General features: G+C 42.1%; 1 protein-coding gene across 1 annotated transcript in view; it reads left to right on the top strand.

The window, feature by feature from the left end:
• The window catches only part of BACH1 (BTB domain and CNC homolog 1), a 46,204-nt gene that overhangs the window by 1,009 nt on the left and 19,736 nt on the right, over positions 1-25,459 (top strand). The window lies entirely within an intron of this gene.

Raw genomic sequence — 25,459 nt, 5'->3', positions numbered from 1 at the left:
GTAGTAGTCATTGTGGAAGGAACTGCGTGGGGGTGGGGGCGGGGGTGGGGAACAAGCTACTGAGGTCAGGCTCGGAGGAACAAAAGGCTGTTTTGTAGGGACGCCTTGTCTTTTGGGGAGAATTCTGTCAGTATCGGGTGTGGAGGGCGGTACGGCTAGACCTTGGGTTCCTGTGTTTTGACACTCCTTATGGCCAGGAGGGGTTTGCCTTTCCGGCGGCAGTTCCGAATGGTAAAGGGGTGGAAACACCCGGGCGTGTGAGTGACGGAGCGCGCTTGAGCGCTTCACATGGTCAAGCCGAAAAGTGGGAAGACGCCGGCTGGCTTCTTCCTGGTCTTGGGTAGTGGTGCAAGGGCTGGCTGGACTGGGAAACGCTTGCTACTTCAGCCCTTGGAGTAAAAGAAAGATGTTAGTCGTTCAGCCGTGCCTAACTCTCTTGTACCCCGTGGTGTGTAGCCCGCCAGGCTTCTCTGTTCGTGGGATTCTCCAGGCGAGAATACTGGAGTGGGTTGCCATTCCCTTCTCCAGGGGAATCTTCCCCACCCAGGGATCGAACCTGGGTTCCCCACTTTACAGGCAAATTCTTTACCCTCTGAACCACTAGGGAAGCCTGGGAAGGGGGTGGGGGTGGGGGGAGACACCTGATGAGTCAGCTTGCAGTAGGACGGCCTTGGTTTAAGTGCTAGCCCGGCATCCTGCGTGATTGTTGTTGTTTAACCTATAACAGTGTCAAGTGCTTTACCATTGTTCAGTTTGTTGGTTGGCTCGCAAGGTAGATGACTCCTTAAAAAGAAAGTTGGGCTGCTGAGTCATTCGCCCCAGCCGAGAGGTAATTAGGAACAGCTGGTGCCGGTAGGCTCATCACATGCCTCCACTATAAAAGGCCAAGGAGCGCTCCAGAAGGGTTGCTTCAGGGGCCTGAAGCTGGGTGGGTGGGTGGGTGTGTGTGTGTGTGTGTGTGTGTGTGTGTGTGTGTGTGTGTATATGCAGGTAATCAGTGGGTAAGGTGCCAGCACTTTTAGGAAGCGGCCAAGTAATGCTGAGGTGGTGTTTAAACACAGAGCAGCCTCGTGACCTAGTGCCTGAGAAATTTGTGCCAGTGAGAGCTAAACCAGAGGAAGAAATGTGCAGCTAGAAGTCACCTCCCAACAGTACTGTAACAGAAATACTCATTTCTCTTACTGCACTCAGGGTCTTTTTGTTTCCCCGTTGTGGTTTTGCTGTTGTGTGGTGTATACATCTCAGAAAATGCACTTAATCTGTTCTTCATAAAGATTTCTTTAGGAGAACGCCAAAGGAGCCTGCCTCTTGGTTTTTCATGGACCGTGGCTTTTCAGGCGTACAGTAGTAGTTTCTGATGGCAGAAAGGAGAACGTGGGTGGAATTAACAGGTCTCTTTGGGTCAAGTCTAGAAAGTGCTGACTGATGGAAGGCAAACCATCTGGCTGGCTGTCTTATTGTCTTAGGAGTGATGACGCTGGTGTCTTTCCATGTTGGACCATTACTTCTTGCCTTAAAAACGAGCCCAAGACCCAGGCATACAGTCCCTATTGTCTACAAAGTTTAGGGGTGGGAAATGTGGACTGGGAGCAGCTGGCCCTCATCTGTGGTCAGAAGAATGAATGATTCTTTTTTCTTTTTGATGGGCTTTTATTTAAGATATTTTGTAGTAGAAAATGGTGCTTTACGTTTGCAACTAGAAGAGATTGGAAATCATAAATTTTTTAGGGATTCAGGCTTCTAAGGTGGGTACCAGATGATTCATTTGGAAGAAAGCAATAAGCCCTTGATTTTTTTTTAAACATCACCTCTATAAAATAAGACTATATTATCAAGTGTGAAACAGATCACCAGTCCAGGTTGGATGCATGAGACAAGTGCTCGGGGCTGGTGCACTGGGATGACCCAGAGGGATGGGATGGGGAGGGAGGTGGGGGGGGGGGGGAACACATGTAAATCCATGGCTGATTCATGTCAGTGTATGGCAAAAACCACTATAATATTGTAAAGTAATTAGCCTCCAACTAATAAAAGTAAATGAAAAAAATATATATTAGTCTTCAAGGTACAGACTAACAGTAGTACATGCATGTTTTATAACATGAGTTTTTTGCACACACACCCCCACCCCCCAGCTTCTGTTGGAAGCATAAAGAGTTTGTTAACCACTGCCAATAATACTCTTTCAACAACTAGGGTTTTTTTTTCTTTTTTTTAACTTGTGACTTCCTCTTAAAAGCTATCATTCTTTCAAATGTTCTTAATATAAATTTTTATTTCATGTGTAGTGTTTTTTTTTTTAAATGCTGTGTTCTAAAGATTTAGAAGCTTGAGGGTACATTTTGTCATTATTAATGTTGAGAATGGAAATAAAAAATGCACAGTTGCCCATTGCCTATGATACCATGTATTTTGAATTTGGAGACAAGTCAGGAGGTTGGTTTGTTTCATGGATAGGACCAGAAGTGTAGTAATATGTGAAAGGGACAACTGGAAGATAATTTGCACAATGGAGTATAATTTGTATGTAACATATTCTTTGAAAAATTACTCTGTGCTGTTACTCCTTGAAGTCTGCATTTTTAGGGGCCAAGTTTACAAGGGGCCCCTTTTACAAGGATTAAAAAGACTACATATTCAGCAGATTACTTGGAAAGTGGCATTTCACCCCTTAGGAGAATATGACTTACTCAGAAAATCAACCTTCCAAGCATGCTGGGGGATGGTGTTTACCATTCAGTTAAAACCGTGCAGGCCCTATGCCTTTTGCACTGCTGTACTGTGGGAAATGATGTTGAGAATGATGGTCGCAAAGCCCCTTAAAACGGCCAGTTGTCAGAGATTCTCATTACAATGCCGATCCTCTCCAAGACTTAGGTTTAAGGAATCACCTCTTCCTCCCAGCTTTCTGACCAGTGTTCTGTTAATGGGAGAATCGTCCTAACCCTAAACTCAATTTCCTGAGGCTTCTACATAGGAGACATAAGAGACACAGGTTCGATCCCGGGGTTGGGAAGATTTCCTGGAGAAGGGCATGGCAACCCGCTGCAGTATTCTTGCCTAGAGAATTCTCATGGACAGAAGAGCTATACAGTCCGTGGGGTCACAAAGAGTTGGACATGACTTGGCACACACATGCACGCACTACTAAATGGTGTATTTTATGTGGTGGAATGGATGACTTATGAAACTATTTTAATTAAAAAAAAAAAAAAAGCCAAATAAGGTAATCTGCCCAAGCCCAAAGTATGGGTAATTTGAGCACTAATTGCCGTAATCCAGGCCCCTTGGAGAAAGCAAACGTTTCATGACTGCAGATAAAGTGGAGCGGTACACCCACCGTGAAACCTGGGCTTCTGGCTGATCACATAGCATTGACAGAACTGAAGTGGTGGGTCTGATCACTGTACAGTTGACGGAGAAGCAGTAAGTAGAGTTATTGGAAGTGAGTCACCTAAAGCCAGACTGCTGAAGGCCAAGTTCTTGCTCCGTTACTTACCTGCCGTGAAGCCTCAGACAGGTTACTTCACTTGGTCGTAACTCCTTTTCCCATCTGTAAAACGGGATGATGATAATAGAATCTGCGTCATAGAGGCGATCGCCGATTAAGTGCGTTAATGTGTTAAGGGTTTAGAACAGTGCTGGCTTCGCGTTAAACATGTGAGTTGGTTGTTACTGTCTGTTCTTTAGTTCATTGAAGTACTTGGTTCCAGTCCCATCTTGCAGCCTCCTTGAGCTGCTTTCAACCATTGATCAGAGGAGAGATTGAAGAGAAGCGTGTGGGTGTGCCGCGCATGGCTGCTGCTGGGGAAACAACTCAAGTGCACATCCTGACAAATCTCTCGCAGCATCTCAGAGACTGCTTCTGAGGGCAAGGAACACAGGACGTGGCTTTTTATTAAAGGGATCAGCCGATTAAAGTCTCCATCAAACGCTCTAGAGGTTCTCCAAAGAAACTCAAATGTGAATCAGAATAAAGTGTACTTCATAAAAAACAAAACAAAATAAAACAAAAAAACGCTCTAGAGGCAGTTGTTACCAGTTAATTGGAATTGGCTTTTTAATAAATGAAAACACCTGCCATCCTGCATCTAGTCTGTTTATTCCTCCCTTTATCATTGAGGACACTGTGGTCCGGCAAGGTTAGTAACCTGTCCGCTCTCTTCCTGCTTATTAACATCAAGACAGAACTGATTGATTAATATTGATTCTCATTTATGGCTTGTATGTTGTGAATATTTGCAATGTAAATTTACCTGCCAGTTACGTCTAGGTGGTGTACTTTTTTACGTCCCCGTATTAATATAGAAAGGTATTGATGATGAACAGTGGGTATATTTATCACATAGCTTCTTGTATCTGTTAGTAGTTCAGAAAGGTCATGTCAAAGGTTTTGACCATCCTTTTGACTAGAATGTGTCAGTTTCTTACTGACAATGATATGTCTTCTCTTTTATCTCCATGGAACACTGAATGTGGTTTGGCTGTGTGTGTTCAGTAAACTGTCAGATGCTGCATTGGTGGTGGTGGTTTAGTCACTAAGTCGTGTCTGACTCCAGTCCCATGGAGTGCAGCCTGTCAGGCTCCTCTGTCCATGGGATTCTCCAGGCAAGAATACTGGAGTGGGTTGCCATTTCCTTCTCCAGGGGATCTCCCTGACCCAGGAATCGAAGCCAGGTCAACTGCATTGCAGGCAGATAATTTACCAACTGAGCTATGAGGGAAGCCCTGCTGCATTGGTGGTATAATGTGGATTCATTTTAGTTCTGTGTTTTGGAAATTGGGAATTTTCGAAAGAGTAAACAATGTTTGCTGCACTCTTAAGTTTGAAATGTGTACCAAAATAAAACTCTCGATCACTGAGAATTCTGCTTTCTGTTTGCATCTTGGGTGTGAGGATTGAGAAAGCAGCTGGATTTAAATCATTCTTTTAGTTCATCTCCTAAGATAGAAAGAAAACTTATCTTGTGACTTCTTTGTCCTTGTAATTGACTTAGGATTAGATTGGGCAAAATATAATTTGGTTTGCCTAGCTACTATTCTCCTTTAATATGATCATTCCTCTAGAACCGATCCTTTGTGTTATTGAGGATCACGGCCAGTTTAGAGAATATTAATAGCATCATAAAAATTGTCCCCAAGCAAATACAAGGAACAAAGACATAACGGCTGCCAGGATCTTGGTTGTTAATGACTGTCCTAGAAGCACAGCGGGCTTGCCATGGAGTCAGCGGGCTGCTGGCTCTTTTCTCAGTACTGACAGCGTGTAGAGAATGTTACCTCCATGCAGCTGGAGCTCTGTGCAAGTCAGGCCTTTTACAAAATAGACGTAAGTCATTTTCTTAATGGCTTAGGAAACTTAGTAATCAAAGGATATTTTTGTAAGGAAATAACTGTCCCCCAGGTACTATCTGGTGAAGTCATTTTCACTTTGTCATTTCTTAGATTGGATCTTAGTCATCGTGGTCAGCTGCACTCCATTTCCCCATCCCCTGTTAAAGTCGAATTACATTAAAAAGCGTTTTATATTGTGGGGTCATTTTTTCCATTTGTTTGTAGCCTGGACATTGGCAGTGTCCCACCTCTAAGGTTATAGACTAACAGTGGTATGCATATAGGGAATGTCTTGCCTCCTCCTCCTGCCTCCCTCTTCCCCAGCACACACACTGATCTCTCTTTTTACTGACTGGTCAGCCTCTAGGTTTCCCAAGGGAGATATTTTTGCCTAAAGAGATGACCTCTTAGGAGCCTGTTGGAATGGTATGACCCATCCACTTTACTTCCTACTTGGTGCTGTCTTCATATCCTTAATACCTTATTCTCCTCTAAAGTGTGCCAACGTCTTTTGGAAGTCAGTTAAATCGGTGAGGAGACGTACTTGTCCTTCAGAAAGTTTGCTATGAAATAGGCAGCTATAAAAGATTTATTAGTCTTTCAGTGAATTTATTAGGTTTCAATGATAAGGTTGTCCTTTTGGAGTTAGTGGGGTTTGGTAAGATCAGTAATTTCATTAGATCAGTAATTTCATCACTGATTTCATTGGCATTGTGCACTGAACTGTTTTATAAACTGTGATTGTCAGACCTTGGCCCAAGACACTTTCCATTTTCAAAGTATCTTGTTGTTCAGTCTCTCTGTCGTGTCTCTCTTTGCGACCCCATGGACTGCAGTACGTCAGGCTTCCCTGTCCTTCACCATCTCCTGGAGCTTGCTTAATCTCATGTCCATTGAGTTGGTGATGCCATCGAACCATCTCATCCTCTTCGTCCCCTTCTCCTGCCCTCAATCTTGCCAGCATCAGGGTCTTTTCCAGTGAGTCAGCTCTTCGCATCAGGTGACAAGGTATTGGAACTTCAACTTTAGCATCAGTCCTTCCAGTGAACACTCAGGACTGATCTCCTTTAGGATTGAGTGGTTGCATCTCCTTGCAGTCCAAGGGACTCTCAAGAGTCTTCTCCAATACCACAGTTCAAAAGCAACGATTCTTCGGCGCTTAGCCTTTTTTATGGTTCAGCTCTCACATCCATACATGAACACTGGAAAAATATCTAGTGTCTCTTTATTTGCTGTTTTTCTGAGGAGTGTTCCCAGCATGGCCCAAGACTCTCCTCTAGATAGGATTTATTACTAAAATTACAAGGGGAAGTAAGGAAAAAGCCATTGCCCTTTTAATCAGTTCTTTCACACTAGGAAGTGACTTTTGAAGTAGAAAAGTGTTTTTGCTCAGCTGAGTAGAGTTCTTTGCTTACATCCCTTCATTCCTAGTTGTCATTCCAAAGGAAGTGCTGGTAGGGCTGAATCTGGAACTGCCCCCAACTCTGCCTGCTTCGTTGTCTCTTGGACTGTTTCAAGTACAGTTTAAGCTCTGAATGTATTTCCTTGGCTTTTGTGTGTTGTGTGTGCGTGCGCACTTGGCCTTTGAGGTGTGCCTGTTGTCACTGGTCAGGTTCGTCACCAGCTCCAGGCCCCAGGAGGGCGGGGGCACCGCTTCCTCCCTGGAGCAGGTCGGCAGCTGTGCTGGACAGTGGCAGAGTCGACTGGCATGCCTTCCCGCCACTGGTTCTCAGATACCAGTGTGGAAACGTCCTCCCCTCTCCTGTTCAGTTAACTTTGACCAGCCATCTGATCACTGGAGAGTAAAGAAGAATTGTGTCTTCAGGTTTCAAGGCACTTTGCTGTCTTATCTTCCTGTGCATCTGTTCTTCTTGCCAGCTTAACGCACACAAACGCACATTCGGGTGCGTGTAGATAGTAGGGTTGCTACACTCATTTTAACATTTGGGATATGCCTGTTTGTTAGGCCTTGGATTTCCATTTCATTTATGAAACAAATATTTGTGCTTTATATGCCAGGAATTTTTCTTGATACTGGCAGTGTTTTCAGAGATTATAATTTACAGGGTAAACTATTACTGTAGCGTGTGTTCATTGCCAAAATAGCAACGTGTCAAATGTGCCTTGAAAATGTAGGATAGAAGAAGCTTAAGTTTTGGGAAATTAAAAAAGCCTAGGAATGTAAATGATGAGTGTATAGTTTAGTAGCGGAAACAGCTTGTCTTGACAGCTTTTTTAAGAAGCTTATCAATGAAGACTAGAGAAGAGAGAGAGGTGTTAGTAAGGGGTGGTTGGGTCAGAAAGATTGTGTGTCTGTGTGTGTATGTTTTTAAAAGTAAGGTCAGTGAGAAAAAGTTGAAAATGCAGGCTATGTGTTTATTTTGCCCACGGCTAGTTCCCCTTATGGTTGCAAGATGACTGCCACAAGTTCAAGTGTACAAATAAATATGACTAAGTTTCTTGGAAGAAGACTTTTTTTTTTTTGGTGATGTTCTCTATCAGTGAGTGGTAAAGGCCTGTCCTGAAGACCTCATAGTAGATGCCACCCCAGCCTCTCCTCTTGTTGAGTCAGCATTGCTTACGTGTACGTCTAAACCAGTGTCAAGGGAAGTGGGACCACAGTGATGGGCTGAAACGGACTGTGATTCATCTTAGGTTGGGACTAGGGTTTGCTACCCCCAGAAACGCATGGCCTCAGGTGGAGTAGACTTGTAGGCACAATCAGGATTTGGTTAGAACATGAGGGGGGCGAATGATAGCAGGATGGCCCACAGGGTCATGCTTGCCTGCTACTTACACCAACACTATGCACAGACAGGTTCTTTTTTTTTTTTTAATTGGAGTATATTTGCTTTACAGTTGGAGTATATTTCTGCTGGACAGCAAAGTGAATCAGCTGTGTGTACACATACATCCTTTAGCTCTTAGCCTCCCCCCTCCCCTGAGCCCCTCCAGCCCCCCCAGGTCATCACAGAGCACTGAGCCCCCCGTTACAGAGCAGCTCCCCACCAGCTGTCTGCTTTACACGTGGTAGTGTGTAGATGTCACTGCTGCCCTGCACATACTTCTGAGTGGAGAGAGACTATGTGGTTGTCTTTGGATTTGGGTTTTAGGTGATTTTTTTTTCCCCTCTTATTTCCTACTATGATCAAGTATTATTTTTACAGTCAGGTCACATAAATTGTTTTACTTTAACGTGATATAAAAGTTGTGAAAATTTGCCCATTCTACCCAAAAAATTACGTGTAGAAGGAATATATTTCTTTCGGTCCTCTGAACAGTTCTGCAGTTCTCTGTGATCCTCCTACTTGCAGGGAAAGGAGAATACATAACTGTATCTTGTAGCTTCTGATTGTATCTAACCCAAGAGGAACCACTTTCTTTCGGCCTCTGTAGGACACACCCACCTGTGATGAATGTGGCTCTGGTGAGTGGTGAGTGGTGCGGCTAGTCCGGCTTGAGCAGTGGGTTCATTGCCTGGATTGGCCAGGATCCTTTGGAACCCACGTCCTTGAATCTGGGATACAAACAGATCCATCAGTCCCTCTTTACACACTCCTTTCCAGAGGGAAAGCTGTCCTGTGGTTAGCTTATTTGCCATACCTTTCAGACTTCAAAAATAATTCCACTTGAGTTTCACAGTGTTTCTGTCACACTTCTAAACTGTTCACAGCACTTGGATATGTTCAGAGGTCTTTGTTTGATTCTTGTTCCTTCTTCTCTATCCCAGTTTGTGGTACTTTGTATGGTATGGGAGGGCTTCCCTGGTGGCTCAGATGGTAAAGAATCCACCTGCAATGCGGGAGACCTGGATTCAACCCCTGGGTTGGGAAGATTCCCCTGGAGGAGGGTGTGGCAACCCACTCCAGTGTTCTTGCCTGGAGAGTCCCCATGGACAGAGGAGCCTGGTGGGCTACAGTCCACGTGGTCTCAGAGAGTCAGACACGACGGAGCGACTAGGCACAGCACAGCCCAGCCCTTCCCGTAGGAAGGGCAAACAAATTACGCAAGTAAAGAAACACTTAGTGTTGTAAATTCATCAGGCAGAGAGTAACTGCTAACAGATTTTTTTTTTTTCTTTCTTTCTCTAATCAAGAATAATGAATAGCTGTGATAGATGGTTAGGGGAGGCTTCTGAAATGGTATTACTTTTTTGGGTAGAATTTAGAAAGACAGTACTGCCAAAACACTTTCCATCTCAGATGAAAAACAATAGTATTTGCTTAGTCAGTTGTTCCTCAAATAATAGTTGAACTGAGGAATCTTTCAGCTTTTTTAAAAATAGGCCTCAGATTAATACTACTTAGCTGACTAAATCTTGGGATTGTATGTTGGAAAGTAGCTCTTTGAAGACTAGGTGGAAAGTCTACAGCTCGATATTTTCCATTTTAGAGATGGTAATTTTGACTTCCAGGTTAACATCAGTAATGAGAAACAGATTTTAAAATTTTAGTTTTAGCTATGTTTATTGAGATACCTAGCACTGTATTGCCTACCAGGGATTAGTGGATTAGGTTATCTTTAAATAAAGCATTTCAATTTAGTACCTCTACTAAAATTAGAAAGTTTCATATCTGTGATTCATATTATAATTGCTCTACTGCAGCTGCAGTGGTGGTGGTTGGTGGTGTTAGTTGCTAAGTTGTGTCCGACTCTTGTGACCCTGTGGACTCTAGCCCGCCAGGCTCCTCTGTCTGTGGAATTTTCCAAGCAAGAGTGGGTAGCCATTCCCTTCTCCAAAGGATCTTCCCTACCCAGACTGAACCTGGGTCTCCTGCGTTGCAGGCAGATTCTTTATCTACTGAGCCACCAGGGAAGATCTACTATAACTGCTGCCTTATTTAATTAACATTGTTACTTAATGTTTTTTCCTCTTAATCCGTTTTTTTTTTTTTTTTTTTTGACTCCAATTTATTAGAAGTCGGGATGAGAAGGTGTTTCTGGGGTGGTTGGGAATTTCAAGGGTCCCTTTTCTGTGGTTTGCTTGTGTTTTCAGTTACTTTGCATACTATATTTGTCAAGTCTTAGACCTACAGAAGGTCATTCTGACCAAGGTCTAGTTTTAAGGCTTTCACTTCCTCTAGGCAATCAGAAATAAACAATGTAAATCACGGCTATAATTTTTACAGCTTGAAAACAAATGGCGTGAATATTTCATTATGAATGTAGGACAGGAACACTTATTATTCTGTATTGAAAGTAACTTTTGGTGAAATATCTCCAGCACTGTGTCTTTCTTTTAAATTTCTACAGAAATTTCATTGGGTGTAACTTCAGACTTTGGTTTAAGTTCAGCCTAGTTTAGTGTCAGTTTCTTTTTAATATCTATGAGATTGTTTATGTAATTCAAGAAGTGTTGATCAGAAATTAACGAACTGAATATTGAGTAATAAGGGGAAATGTCTGTTCCCTAAATGTCCTTTTAATCTTTGTCTAACGTTGTTCTCATCACACGCAGAGGACACTTGAGACATTTCCCTCTATTCTTTGTTTTCTTCCTCCTCACTTTTAGCCCTGTCCTCAACACAGCGTCACTATTTAGATCATGTAATATGAATTGAAATGTAATATTTGGACCTAGGGGCAGAAGACATTTTTGACTTTAAGATACTATCCTATCAGGACTTCAGTTTCCTCATCTGTAATGGAAGTGTGGAAGTATGTTCTGTTGGATGAATGTCATCTTTTAGTTGGGAATTCTTTGGGTCTATGAGATTATCCATTCTCTTGAGCAGACTTGTGTAGTCTTAATACTTTCTTTTTATCTTGTTGAGATCATTACTAGGCTTACTCATACTTTCATTCTTAGAGGTTCCGGAATCACTCTATTTTGTAGCTTAACTTCTTGGGTTTGTAGAACCTTGGAAAATGTAGTTTTCTTTTGGTCACTTGCATAAAGTTGGCAATAATAACGATAAGTCTTATGGCAGGCCCTGTGCTGTTAAATGCAGCCAACCATTCAGTCCTTAACATAAGTGTGGATGTTGTTTTCCTTATGGGGAACCTGTAGGGTGAGGTTAGGGATCTTAGCGATAACACTGTTGGAAATACCTGCATTACCTAAATTATATCCCAGTACTTGTTCTTTCCACTATCATGCTGCTGCTGGTGCTAAAATTGGTTTTCTTTTGCATTTCATAATTCTTTGTATTCTGTGTGTAACACTTTATCTTTTTCAAAGGCCTTTGGGACACACGTAGGGCAGGGACTCCCCACTAAAGTCACAAGGATGCGCATTTGTCTGTGTTCACAGAGCTAGACTGGACTTGATGGATCTTTTCTTCTTCTTTTCCTGTAACAAGGTCTTCTTTTCCCATATCAAAGCATCTTTTAAAATTTCTGTGAAATTTAATTATTTTGTAATTACTGTGAAGATATCAGTGCAGCCTGATTTAAAACAGTTCTTGAGAGTTGCCCGTGAATTTTCCAGGCAGTGATAAATCAATATCTACTGATGACTGGAGAAAAATCCATTATAAAGGGGGAAGAAAGTAATTGACATTCCTTGGGAGCCCTAAAGACAACTGAAATGGAACTGCCTTTTTTTCTGAAGGCACATATTTTTGTTTATAGTTTGTTGTCTGTTTGAACATTTTTCTGATTCTAGAGTAATATGTGTTTATGGTTAAGAATTTGAAGGCAGAAACAAGGAAAAATTACCTAAATGTAACCATTGTCAATATTTTGATGTATATCCTAGCTGGAGGTCGAGGAACCAAGGTTTGTGGACATGTTCAATGTGAGGTGTCTGCTAGACACATACAGGTGGTAATTTGAGTATGCACGTGGATACGTGAGTACAGAGTTCACGAATAGGCGAGACTAGACCAAATGTAAGTATGAGAGTGTACAGCAAGTCCATCAGTGAGCGTGTCTGTGCTGTGGGTCTGGATGAGTTCTCATAGGGAGTGTTACAAAGAGAAGGAGAGATGGGAGGACCAAGCCCTGGTGCTTCAGCACTTAGAGCTCTGGAGGAGAAGAGGGAAGCCACCCTGTTGACAGCTTGTGAGGCGGTAAATCAGACGGCTGTGGTATCCAGGAAGCCAAGTGCAGAAGGGATTTCAGGGAGGGAATGATCAACCTGGTCAGTGTTGCTAAGATGCTGTCTGAGAAGACACAAAATTTCCCATTTGGCGGTGTGAAGGCCACTGATCCTCACAGAGTAATTCCCAGGGAGTGGAGGGGAGAAGTCTTGATTTTAGTGGGCTCAAATGAAGAGAGAGAAGGAAGAGTTGGGGGAGAGGGAGGTGGAGACACTGTGAATATAAATAGTTTTTTTTTTTTTTGAGGAGTTTTACCATATTAGGAGTTGCTCCCCAGGTAGTGCATAGACTCCACCTGCTAGAGATGCAAGAGAAGCAGGTTTGATCCCTGGGTCAGGAAGATCCCTTGGAGAAGTAAACGACAACCTCCTCCAATACGCTTGCCAGAGAAATCCCACGGACAGAGCAGCCTGGCATGCTATAGTCCATGGAGTCGCAAAGAGTCGGACACGGCTGACCACAGCACAGCAACACTGTAAAGGAGAGCGATGAATTTTACTGTGATTCGACGGTGTGTGGAGGGTCAAGAAATTTTAAAAGCCATTGCAGTATTTTTGTATAACAATGGGAATGTTGTGTGTTCCTTTTTCTCATAATTTTCCTTGGTGAGACTGCAGAAGCTTGTCAATTTTATTGGTCTCCTTAAAGAATCAGCTCGTGGTTTAAGTCATCAGTGTTATCAAAAGCAGCTGCCAAATTTTGTTATGTGAGTGGTTTTCTTGGCAGAAATACAACAGATTTCAGAGAATCAGTGTTCTCAGTTCAGGCGCTGTTTGTGTCCGACTCTTTGCAACCCAATGGACTGCAGCAGGCCAGGCCTCCCTGTCCATCACCAGCTCCCGGAGCTTGCTCAAACTCATGTCTGTCCAGTCAGTGATGCCATCCAACCATCTCATCCTCTGTCATCCCCTTGTCCTCCTGCCTGCAATCTTTCCCAGCATCAGGGTCTCTTCCAGTGAGTCAGTTAGGCAGTTTAACAGTTTGTTTCCCTAAAGGATACCCTTAAATTTTTAAAGAATCTTTTTGAATTGATATTTTTGTCAATATGGAATATTAAACAGTATGTATAACATTGTTCTCAAACAAGAAGAAATCTTACTATATTTTTCTTTCCTGACTATCTGCTAGTTTTGTCAAAGTAATCTAAGATTTTGGTTAAAGATAGATTTTTCTCTTTATCAAATTCCTTTTCTATTTGAAGACTCTTTAAAAAGTTGCAACAAGACAGCTAAGTTGCAGTTTAGACTTTGACTGAGTTTCACTGTTTTTTTATTTTGTTTATTGTCTATTTAAACATCTTATAGGTTTATGTTTTTACAAAGTATTACATGTTTTTGATTTAAAAACAATAGATTTATCATAAAGCAGTCTCATTTATCGCACGCCTAGTTTGGCTTCAGAGATGATCTTCACCCGTTTCTGCTGTTTCTTGTTTTTGGTGGTTACCTCTGTCTCTCTAGTTTGTTTCTGCCTCAGTATATTTATGAACCTAAGATGCTATCTGTTTGCAGATAACAGTGTCTAAGGCGGTATCTTTTGACTCAGTGTAAGTCATAAAGAAATACTGCTTTTCCTTTGGATTCTGTCTGATTCTCTCTCTCACCCTGTCCCCTTTATTTGTCAAGGTTAATAATTACATTTCATTTAATAACCATGATTAAGTCTCCCATTATTTGTTCTGACAAAGGAAGACCAGTTAGCAGTGTTCATGTTATTATACCTGTGTCAATATTGAACACTGGAAAGCTAAGTAACATGCTGTTACACTTCTCTCCTTACAGTTTCAAGGTCACCCGGTGCCACACAAAAACATTTATTTTTTATTGAAATATAGTTGATTTACAATGTTGTGTTAGTTTTGGGTGTATAGCAAAGTGATTCAGATACACACACACACATATTCATATTCTTTTTTTTTAATAGATTATTTGAGAATATTGAGTACAGTACCCTGTGCTATATAGTACATCCTGGTTGGTTTTCTGTATAATAATGTTTATATCTTAATCAAAAACTCCTAGTTTATCCCTCCTCCTGCCCCTCCTTTCCCCTTTCATAAGCATAAGTTTGTTTTATGTGTCTATGGGTCTATTTCTATTTTATATGTAAGTTTATTTGTATCGTTTCTTTATTTTAAGATTCCACATATAAGTGATATATGATATTTGTCTGGCTTACTTAGTATGATACTGTTTAGGTTCATAGTTGTTGTAAATGGTATTATTTCATTCTTTTTTAAGGCTGAGTAATATTCCTGTGTGTGTGTGTGTATACACATACATATATATACACATACCACATCTTTATCTATTTACCTGTCGATGGATATTTAGGTTGCTTCAGTGTCTTGGTTATTGAAAGTAGTGCTGCAGTGAACTTTGGGGTGCATATATCTTTTCAAACTGTGTTTTTTTCTGGGAAAAAGATTGTAGGATCGTATGGTAGCTCTGTTTTTAGTTTTCTAAGGAACCTCCATACTGTTCTCCACAGTGACTATATGAATTTACATTCCCACCAGCACTGAAGGAGGGTTCCTTTTTCTCCACGCTCTCTTCAGCACTTGTTATTGGTAGATTTTTTTGATGATGGCCCTTCTGACTAGTGTGAGGTAACACCCATTATGATTTTGATATGCGTTTCTCTAATTATTTGTGATGTTGAGCATCTTTTCATGTGCCTCTTGACCATCTGTATGTCTTCTTTGGTGAAATGTCTGTTAGGTCTTCTGCCTATTTTTTTGATTGGGTTATTTGTGTTTTTGATAATAAGCTGTATGAACTGTTTGTGTGTTTTGGAGGCTAATCCCTTGTTGGTTGCATCATTTGCAATATTTTTTCCGATTAGTAGGTTGTCTTTTCGTTTTGCTTAATGTTTCCTTTGCAGTGCAAAAGCTTTTAACTTTCATTAGGTCCTATTTGTTTTTGTTTTATTTCCATACTCTGGGAGATGAATTCAAAAAGATATGCTCTGATTTTTGTCAAAGAGTGTCCTGCTTGTGTATTCCTCAGAGTTTTATAGTATCCATTCTTACATTTAGGTCTTTAATCCATTTTGCATTTATTTTGGTGTATGGTGTTAGAGAATGTTCTAAGTTAATTTTACACTTAGCTGTTCAGTTTTCCTAGCACCACTTACTGAAGAGACTCTTCTCTGTCGTATATTTTTGTCTGCTTTGTCATAGATTGATTGACCATAGGTGCACGGGTTTATTGCTGTGTTTTCTTTCGTGTTCCGTTGATCTACATTGCTGTTTTTGTGCCCATATTATACTGCATTGACTACTGTACCTTTGTAGTATAGTCTGAAGTCCGGGAGCCTGATAGCTCCAGCTCTGTTTTTCTTTTTCAAGATTGCTTTGGCTCTTCAGGTTCTTCTATGTTTTCAGAAACATTTCTAACATCAAATTCAAATAATTGCTAACAGTTATGGAACACTGGTATGTGTCAGGCACTCTCCTAAGAGCATTAGGTATATTATTTCATTTGATCCTCCCAGCAGAGTCAGAGAGGACTAAGCAACTGAACAACAACATGAAGTACTGTTCTTGTCCCTTCTCCCCCTCCCTCCAAAAAAAGGAATTGTCCAAGGGACATGAAGTGATTGGCCCACTGGCAGGGCTGTCCTCCAGGTATAAAATGCCGTTCCGTGCTGTCTGCCTCTGGTCATCTCCAGAGCAGACAGCGACCATGTTTGCAAGGCTCTGCGAGAGTTAGGCTTAGGTGTGTCCTCTGATGATTAATCTCTGTCCTTGTTTATCTCTAGTCCCTGATTGTGCAGTCTTATAGATGTCTGGGGCAAATACTTAGAAAGGTGTAGGAACAAAGGTACCCTTGGAAGAGGTTGAGTGAGTTTGGGAATTTTACTCTTCAGGGGGAACTGTTGGAAGTTTTCACTCTGCTTTTTTTTTTTCATTTTCCCTTTGAGTATCTTGCAGGAGTCCTACGTGAACTGGCATAGTAACTACTGCATCTCCCTTTCTACCCATCAGTTGCCTATCTTAGAAAACCCATAGTTAACGTCATATTTCATGATGAAATACTGAACATTTTCTTTGCAGGGGAATAAGGCAGGGATGCCCTTTCTTACCACGCTCACTACCGAATCATTGTGGTAAGGGGGAGAAAGTGTAAAGACGGGAAGAAGTCAAATTGTCTCTGCATGCAGATGACATGATTGTGCACATAGACAATCCTAAGGAACCTACAACGAAACAGATCTAATAAGTGAAGTAAGGTCGTGGAGAATTCAAGGTTAATATTTAAAAACATAACTTTTATGTTTATAGTATCAGAAGAGAACCAGAAAGTGAAGTTTAACAAACAAGTCTGTTTATAGTAACTATTAAAAAAAAAAAAACCCCAAATACTTAAGAATAAGTTTAACAAAAGATGTGCCAGATCTCTTTCCTAAGAACCTTCAGAATAATGCTGAGAGAATTAAGGAAGACCTAAATAAATGGAGAGATATGCCATGTTTATGTCTCAGAAGACTCAGTTTGTTAGAGGTCAGTTCTCCCAAAATTGCTGTATAGATTCACTGCTGGCCCTTTCAACTCGAGAAGACAGTCCAGTTAAAAATGGACAGAAATGAGGTACCATTACACGCCAGTCAGGATGGCTGCTATCCAAAAGTCTACAAGCAATAAATGCTGGAGAGGGTGTGGAGAAAAGGGAACCCTCTTACACTGTTGGTGGGAATGCAAACTAGTACAGCCGCTATGGAGAACAGTGTGGAGATTTCTTAAAAAACTGGAAATAGAACTGCCATATGACCCAGCAATCCCACTTCTGGGCATACACACTGAGGAAACCATATCTGAAAGAGACACGTGCACCCCAGTGTTCATTGCAGCACTGTTTATAATAGCGAGGACATGGAAGCAACCTAGATGCCCATCAGCAGATGAATGGATAAGGAAGCTGTGGTACATATACACCGTGGAATATTACTCAGCCGTTAAAAAGAATTCATTTGAACCAGTTCTAATGAGACGGATGAAACTGGAGCCCATTATACAGAGTGAAGTAAGCCAGAAAGATAAAGATCATTACAGCATACTAACACATATATATGGAATTTAGAAAGATGGTAACGTCAACCCTATATGCAAAACAGAAAAAGAGACACAGAAGTACAGAACAGACTTTTGAACTCTGTGGGAGAAGGTGAGGGTGGGATGTTGTGAAAGAACAGCATGTATACTATCTATGGTGAAACAGATCACCAGCCCAGGTGGGATGCATGAGACAAGTGCTTGAGCCTGGTGCACTGGGAAGACCCAGAGGAATCGGGTGGAGAGGGAGGTGGGAGGGGGGATCGGGATGGGGAATACGTGTAAATCTATTGCTGATTCATGTCAATGTATGACAAAACCCACTGAAAAAATAAAAAAAAATAATAAAAAAAAAATGGACAGAATAATTGGACAGACATTTCACAGAAGAAGATACACAGATGGCTAACAAGCATATATAGAGATGCTCAACATTATTAGCCATCAAGAAATGCAAACTAAAACCACAGCACTGTTGTTCACTTGCTCAGTTGTGTTCGACTCTTTGCAGCCCCATGGACTGCAGCATGCCAGGCTTCCCTGTCCTTTGCCAACTCCCGCTGTACCACTGTATATTTGTTAGGCTAGCTAAAATGAAAAAGACTGACATTACCAAGATTGGTGAGAATGTGGAGCATCTGGAGTTACCACACACTGCTGGTAGCAAGAAAATGGTACAATTACTTTGGAAAAGTGTTTAGCAGTTTCTAAGAAGTTAAACAGAAACTCACCATATCACTCAGCTTCTCCACTTCTAGGTATTTAGTTACCCAAGAGAAATGAAGTATATGTCTGTGAAGATGTTCCCTGAAGCTTTATTACAGCAACCCCCAAACTGGAAGCAGTGCATCTTTATTACGGGCTTCCCAGGTGGCGCTAGTGGTAAAGAACTTGCTGGCCAGTGCAGGTAGACGAATGAGACACAGGTTTGATCCCTGGGTCGGGAGGATCCCCTGGAGGAGAGTATGACAACCCACTCCAATATTCTTGCCTGGAGAGTCCCATGGACAGAGGAGCCTGGTAGGCTACTGTCTGTGGGGTCACAAAGAGTCAGCCACGACTGAAGTGACTTAGCACACACACACACATCTTTATGACAATAAATAGTGCATCCACAGTGAAAGGGATAAACATACGGTGGTATGTACGTATAATGGAGTAGTGCTCAGCAATAAAGAACCCAAACATTGAATGTACGCATCCTGATTGTCATTAAACTGAGTGAAAGAAACCCAAGGCCGAAACACGTTCTGTTTACGTAAATAGAATGTGTTGTTCTGTTTACACAGAAGTCACGGAAAATGCACACGAATTGACAGTGACGTGAATGCACATCGTTGGTTCCCTGGGACCAGGTGACCAGGGGGAGACCTCAGAGAGGCACATGGGATCGTGAGAGGGGATGGAAATTTATCTCAATTGTGGTGGTGGTTTCATTCACACTTAAAACATCAAAACTCACTGAATTCTGTATTTTAAATAGTGCAGTTCGTTCAGTGTAAATCCTACCTCTGAGTGGATACATACAACAGTGAGTGACAAGTGCACGGTAGAAAATGCATAATTCAGTAAATACACTGAGCTGGTATGAGCCAACTCCAGTTGCTAGTTCTTGTTTTCAAAACATAGTCCTACTCCACTGAGATATAACAGTCCCATTAAGAATTGAATAGCTGCCACATGTGACACAAATCAAAGGCTTCATTGTTTCCTACATTTGTTGTAGTAAGAGGATTTAACAGAAGAATCTGTTCCTCCTCTCTTGGTTCTGGAACTTGGATTTCCTATGTTCTTTCTTCCTTTGATGTTGTCCTTGAGTCTCTAAGGCATGTCTGACTCTTTGTGACTCCAAGGACTGCAGCATGCCAGGCTCCTCTGTCCTTTAGTATCTCCCAGAGTTTGCTCAAATTCATGACTTTGAGTTAGTGGTGCTATTTAAGCATCTCATCCTTTGCTGCCCCCTTCTCCTATATTCCCTTTCCAACTAATTGAACATTATGGTTAAATGAGAATTGACCAGAAAGTAGTTTTTATTTGAAGTCTTTCTGCAGATACCTTTAGGAACTGCCCACATTCCTGTGTAAGTTGATTATAGTGATCATTGTCATATCTTTCACTCCAAGGTATCATTTTCATTTCAAACATTTCCAGGCTGTATTCTTCTTAAATGTAGGGACTGTCTCTTTTGAGTGTGTTTTCACTGCACCAGTCTGCTGTGTGGCACAGGCCAGGCACTTGTAGAAAGAACATTTGTCCTCGTTACGTGAAAGTTGAAGGGTGTTGGGTGATGGTCCTCCCCTCTCATATGACCCTTGGTGTTAGGCTACTCCCCATGCCCTTGTCCACTGAGAATTAAAAACAACCAAGTTGTGAGACTTTTCACTGAAGTGAGTAAAAGTCCAGCTCTGTTGTATACATGGAACTTCATCTTCATTCTGAATTTCTGTTCTGAAGCGTTATAGATCTGGTTCTATCATGGAATATTCACCTCAGGATTTTAAAAGTTTGTATAGTTTAAGTAAGTTACCTTCAAGTTATTAAAATGTAATAAAGCCACCGGAACTTGTTTCATTTTTAAAAAATCGACTTGGAAAGCAAAATACTAAGAGGTAACTGTTAAAATTTAAGTTGTGTACTGAGCAGAGAGCAGAAGTTATTTCCAAATTGAGATGCAGGAAGCTTTAAAATGCCTATTCATCCTTTATCAGCATTGCTGAATGAATCAGCAATTTGCTCAGGTCAGTGAACCTTTGTTTTGAATTATAACAATTGTTTCTGTTTCTAAGAACATAGGAAAATTCAGGTGTAACATAGGAATCTCAACTTGGAGTTAGAGAATTTTAGGCCCGTAAGACTCTGTGGGGATGTCACAGCTTACTGTTCATGGTTGAAAAATGTCAGAAGGTGACTGAGTGTACCATTCTTACCTAATTTAGTCATTCCTTAGTTAATATTATTTGGTAAAAATAGATTACTGACCACCTGGATGGTTTTCAGAATCAGGAGAGTTGAATTTCGGAATAACTTTATGTAGGGCTCCACACTAGTGAGGTCAGGGTCAGGTGATTGTATTTCTGACTCTGGGAAAGCCATCCAAGGGCTTTTCTCTGAGTACTTGGCTCAGTGGCATTGCTGCTCTGTGTGTTGGAGTGGCTGACTGTGCTGTGTCTGGAAGATGAAGTTAGATGATCTGCGTTTTGGGTTTATACTAAAAATGCCGCCATACATTCAGAAGCAGGTACCTGCGTTGGGCCAGGCACTCTATTACAAGCTTGAGCTGTGACAGAGAACAAGTCAGGCAAGGTGTTGACATTCAAGCTGAGACCTAACAGGTGAGGAGTTGGCCAGCTGAGGAGTAGAAGTCCAGGGGGTGGGGAGAGCATGTGCAAAGGTCCTGAGGTTGGAAGGAGCTTGGTGCCTGTGGAGCAGGAAGGAAGGATGGTCAGGATGGAGAACAGCAAGAGAGGGAGACAGAGGCTTTGAGGTAAGGCTGGATTCACAGACAACCCGACCATGCAGGTCTGGAGGACATGCTGAGCATTTAGAATTGATCATAAGGAATTTGGAAGACATTGTGGGGTTTTTAGCAAGGGAGCTGTAACTTGGATGGAGGGGAATAAATTGGAGGGGATCATGAGGGGATTGAGGGGACTGAGGCTTTTGTTATTTTTATTATCGTCGTTAATAGCCACTGTTGTTTAAAGTTTGTTGGCTTTGGGCCAGACAGTGTGCTCAGCCCTTCACCCTCATCTTCATGTAAGCCTCACAACAACCCAGTGAGGTGCTATTGTTAGCCTTGTTTGAAACCGAGACCCACCCCAGCAAGGCTGAGCAGGTTGCCTGAGCCGCACAGCCAGCGAGGGGCAGGGCCGAGAGGTGAGCCCCGGGCTGTAGATGCCAGACCCTGCTCTGGCGGCCAGTGCTGTGGATTCAGTGTGTGAGCTCGTGGCCCGTTACTGGTTCTTAAAATTTGAGTGGATCACAACTGGATTTTTTTTTAAATTTTAATAGAGTAGAAATTAGGCTATGTTGCTCTAGTAAGGATAAAATGTTGCTGGGTGAACATTTGTGGCACTTTTTATTTTACATAATTATATTTGTATATGTGTGAGCTGGTGAGGCCTTGCAAGAGGATAAACAGCATTTGTCTAGGCAAAAGCCAGTGTGTCTTGGACTGGAGTTGTGGCAGGACAGATGGACACAGGTAGGTCTTAGCTGCAAGGGGCAGAGGCACCAGGGCTTGGGAGGGGGCTGGAGCCCAAGGCCGAGCGTGGGAGGTCTCAGGGCCGAGGCCTAGGTTTCTGGGAGGAGTCAGGTCAGTCCACTAATAAGGAGGCCAGACCCTTTCCAGAGGGACCGTCCCAGGTGGCCTTTTGACGCCCTGATTTTCTAGCTTCTCTCAGCTGCAGCTGTTGGAACTTGGTGTTGGCATATGGCCCAAAGCTGTAAGCTGGCCATGAATTTATGAGCTAGCCTGTCACCCAGAACTGCCTGAACAAGGGGACTGAGCCAAAAATAAACTCTCTCTTGAGACGAGTAGTGAACGAACTAGTTGGAGCAACATGTAATGGCTGGATTACGTGTGGGCTGACAGCAACTCTGTGGGAATTGGGCCTTGCTTGTTTTATGTGAAAGTCCCTCTCCATTTATTTATGTGTTCTTCAGTGTCTTTGAGTACAGTTTTTTTTAATTGAGGTAAAATCGGTATATAAACATTATATGCCAGTTACATATATAACCTTCAGGTGTTCACCATTACAATTCCACATCTGTATACATTACAAAGTAATAACCGCCAAATGTCTAGTTTCCATTCATCACCACCCATACAGTTGGCCCCTTTCATCTGTTTTGCTTGTCCTGATCCCTGTTCCTTCTAGTAAGTAAAAGTGAAAGTGTTAGTTGCTCAGTGGCGTCTGATTTGTTGCAACCCCATGGCCTGCAGCCCGCCAGGCTTCTCTGTACATGGGATTTTCCAGGCAAGAATACTGGAGTGAGTTTCCATATCCTTCTCCAGAGGATCTTCCTGACCCAGGGATCAAACCCCGGTCTCCCGTATTGCAGGCTGATTCTTTACCATCTGAGCTATCGGGGAACGCTCCCCGTTCCCCTCTAGTAACCAGCAGTCTAGTCTCTGTGTATATGGATTTTATTTTGTTTTGTTTGTTTCTTTTAGACTCCATATATGAGTGAGAATCACACAATAGTTCTCTTTCTCCATCTGACATATTTCACTTAACATTATACTGTCAAAATGGCAAGATTTCATTTTTTTATGGCTGGGTAGTGTAAATGTCCATCACATCTCTATCCGTTCATCCATTGATGGGCATTTATGTTATTTTCATATCTTGGCTATGATAAATAATGCTTCATTGAACATGAGGATGTGTATGTTTTATAGTTGGTGTCTTCATATTCTTTGGATTAATACCCTGAAGTGGATTGGTTGAATTATACAGTAGTTCTTTTCTTCATTTTTTTGAGGAATTTCCCCAGTTTTTCATGGTGGCTTCACAGAGTATGAGGGTAGGATTTATGTAGTTTTAGATCATCATCAGGGCAGGTGATGGGAAAGAATAAGAAGGCTGGGGACTTGTGCTGGGATACTGCAAGGCATGTGGTCAGCTGTTGAATCCGGCTTGGCTGGGGAGGTGGACAGTCTTGGATAAAGTGGAGGGCAGTGGTCCCTGCAGTACCACACACACCAGATACAGTTTCACTGAATGATAGTTCCTCCCCACTACTCTTAACAGCAGTTCCTCGTGTTGATAACTGAAATACCAAGACCAACTGTGAAAGGGAATTTACTACCCTTTTAATGTGGGCACAACCCAAAAGTCAAGTTAGTCCTCGGACGTGGTTTTCGAGTTGCCATGATTTCATGTAGTATGCTGAATCAGTAAATGAATGATAGGTTGTGATCCTTGACCTTGGGAAAAGTTTAACCACATAGTGAGAGATTTTATTTTCATTGACTGTTTCTGAGGAACTTAATATTTCAGCTATCATGAGCACCTTAGAAATGAACACATAAGTAGAACAGAACTCATAGATGCATGTCTTGTGTGTTTACTGAGACATCATGTCTTTGAGGTGGAATTCACCTATGATTGGAGCTTCCTAGTTGGCACTAGTGGTAAAGAACCTGCCTGCCCATGCAGGAGATGTAAGAGACCCTGGTTTGATCCCTGGGTTGGGAAGATCCCCTGGAGGAAGAGATGGCAACAGTATTCTTTCTTGGAGAATCCCATGGACAGAGGCGCCTGGCAGGGTACAATCCATAGGATTGCAGAGACTGGGACATAACTTTGGGTCTGGTCTGTCTGGATTTAGTAATTTCTATTCTCCTTTCATTTTTGTTTGGCGTGTAACAACTGTGAAAAAAGTAATGTTTATTGAGTCATGGAACATTTGAGGACTTTCATGTTTTAGGACATGAGTAAGCTTCAGAAGAAAAACAGGGATCACCCTGTGAGGAGCTTGTGGTCCCTGGATCAGGAAGATCCCTTGGAGTAGGAAATCGCAGCCCACTCCAGTATTCTTGCCTGGGAAATTGCATGGACAGAGGAGCCAGGTGGGCTCCAGTCCATGGGTCAGAGAGTCAGACACAATTTAGCAACTAAACTGTCCTTTTTTTTTTTTTTCTTTTTTCTTTTGGCTGGTTCAGTTCAGTCCCTCAGTCGCTCTTTGCAACCCAGTGGACTATAGCCCACCAGTCTCCTCTGTCCATGGAATTCTCCAGGCAAGAATACTGGAGTGGGTTGTCATTCCCTTTTCCAGGGGATCTTCCTGACCCAGAGATGGAACCTAGGTCTCCTGCATTGCAGGCAGATTCTTCACCGACTGAGCCACCAGGGAAGCCTATAGTTGTTTGTATGTATGTGAGTATATATATATATGATCAAAAAATGTTTGGAGGCTAATCTGTATTAGTATGGGCCTCTCAGGTGGTGCTAATCGTAAAGAAATTGCCTGCCAATGCAGGAGACATGAGACACGGGTTCAATCCCTGGGTTGGGAAGTTCCCCTGGAGAAGGACATGGCAACTCACTCCAGTATTCTTACCTGGAGAATCCCATGGACAGAGGAGTCTGGTGAGTTACAGTCCATAGGGTCGAAAGGAGATGGATATGACTGAAGCGACTTAGCAGGCATGCACGTACTTATGTTAGTAGGTGTTTTTTAAAAATACACATTTTTGATAACATTCTTTTGTTTTAGCATTTCAAGAAAACCAAGAGTTTCTCTGCATGGTAAACCATGTTGTTAACGATGGAATAGTCCTATTTGTTAGCTACATTTTGTAGTGTTAAGTAAGACTTGTTATGTAAAAAGATTCATTACGAAGATCTGGTCTGACAGAACTGAGTCTTGAAATCAAGGAAATCCTTTTCTTCGTGTTGGAGGAGCTTTGCCTTTTGTAGGATGTGTCCCTCGTTCTGGGGAACCACACCCTCCTGCCTGCTGTCAAGTGTTGGGAAACGGGGGACACAGAGAATGTGGAGTGCTGTGTGCCTGTTCCACCGTTTAGCCCAGCCCACAGGGTGACCTCTGGTGACCTACACGCTCCCATTGATGTCTTAAAGCAACCCATTGGGATGCCACCCAGAAACTTCTCAGCCTTACCTGTTTGCTCATTGGAGCTGTTTTCTTTGTACAAAATGCCTCATTTCAGAGCCATAAAATCCTTACTTCAAAAGGTCTTCCTGTCCTTCACCCCAAGAATGTTTCCTATTATTATAAAAATTGCTTTTCAAAAATCTATATTAAATGAAGTGAATAAATGTGTCCAGGCTTGCAGGAGCCTTTTTTCTTTTAAAAGGTTTCTTTTCATTATGTGTAACGTAGGCCAAATTGTTTGTCAGTATATTTTTAAGGAATTTCATATGTTCTGATTCTTTGCACTGCAAATCACCTCATTCCTCCAAAGTCATAATCTTTAAGATGAGATAGCCCTTAATTTTTTTTTTTTGCTGAATCTACAGTTACCATGTCTGTCAGCCTACAATTCTTTTAGTTGGGCCTC

The sequence above is a fragment of the Dama dama genome, chromosome 31 (genome assembly GCF_033118175.1).
Source record: "Dama dama isolate Ldn47 chromosome 31, ASM3311817v1, whole genome shotgun sequence".
Lineage (NCBI taxonomy): Eukaryota > Metazoa > Chordata > Mammalia > Artiodactyla > Cervidae > Dama > Dama dama.
The sequence above is the reverse complement of the archived record's forward strand: the minus strand, read 5'-3'. Positions and strand labels throughout refer to the sequence as shown.